Source organism: Rhea americana, unplaced genomic scaffold, assembly GCF_003343005.1.
Source record: "Rhea americana isolate MKP2758 unplaced genomic scaffold, rheAme1 scaffold_163, whole genome shotgun sequence".
Classification (NCBI taxonomy): domain Eukaryota; kingdom Metazoa; phylum Chordata; class Aves; order Rheiformes; family Rheidae; genus Rhea; species Rhea americana.
The window spans coordinates 293,464-294,245 of record NW_028185739.1 but is presented as its reverse complement, the minus strand read 5'-3'; positions in this window follow the sequence as shown (position 1 = coordinate 294,245).

Below are 782 nucleotides of genomic sequence, written 5' to 3'. Positions count from 1 at the left end.
GCGGTCCCTGGCACCTAGCAGGAACCGCCGCTGCACGGGAGCGTCCCGGCCCGCTCTCGGCGAGGGGCTCGGGAGGGGCCGTGGGGGAGGCGGGGGCGCCGGCGCGGGAGCCGGGGTGCACACAGCGCGGGGACGCGGCGTGACACGAGCCAGCTGGCCTGGTGCGCTCCGCTTCCTTCTTTGGAGGTGTCTCTGAAACGTCCGTGCTGCCTTCCCTCCCCTCCCGCGCGTTATCGTAACAGCCCTGACGGACGGGAATTCGCTTCCCGAAGCGGAGGGCCCGTCCCGCAGCGGCTCACCCCCAATCCTGCTTCCAGTGCTCGCCCCCCTGGCCCCGGACCCGGCGGGTGCAACGGGCTTTTCAGCTAGCAGGACCCGGCCGGGGGGCGCAAAGCCCYGTCGCCAGCAGCCCCGCGGGGCCCGTCTCCCTCTTACGTGATGTCCGCGCTCGCGTTGGCCCGCGCCGCGCCGGTCCTGCTCCCTGGGCTTCCCTCCTTGCACCGGCGGCAAAGCAACGCAGTGTCCCCGGGGCAGCAGGGACGGTCTGGGGGCAGGAGCCGGAGGCTGGGATGAGTCCGGTAAACCCTGCGTGGCAGCGGCAGCGACGGGGGCGGCGGGGCTGCCTCCCCCTCCAGCCGCTGCCCGGGTCCCTGCCTCGCCGCGGCCCAGCAGCCCCGTCCCCGCGGAGGCGGCACACGCGCGTGCGGCGCTGCCGGCTCCCTTCCCCAAGGAGAGGAGAGGTGACGGCGAGCTGTGTTGTCATCGCCGCCCTGCTCGGCGTG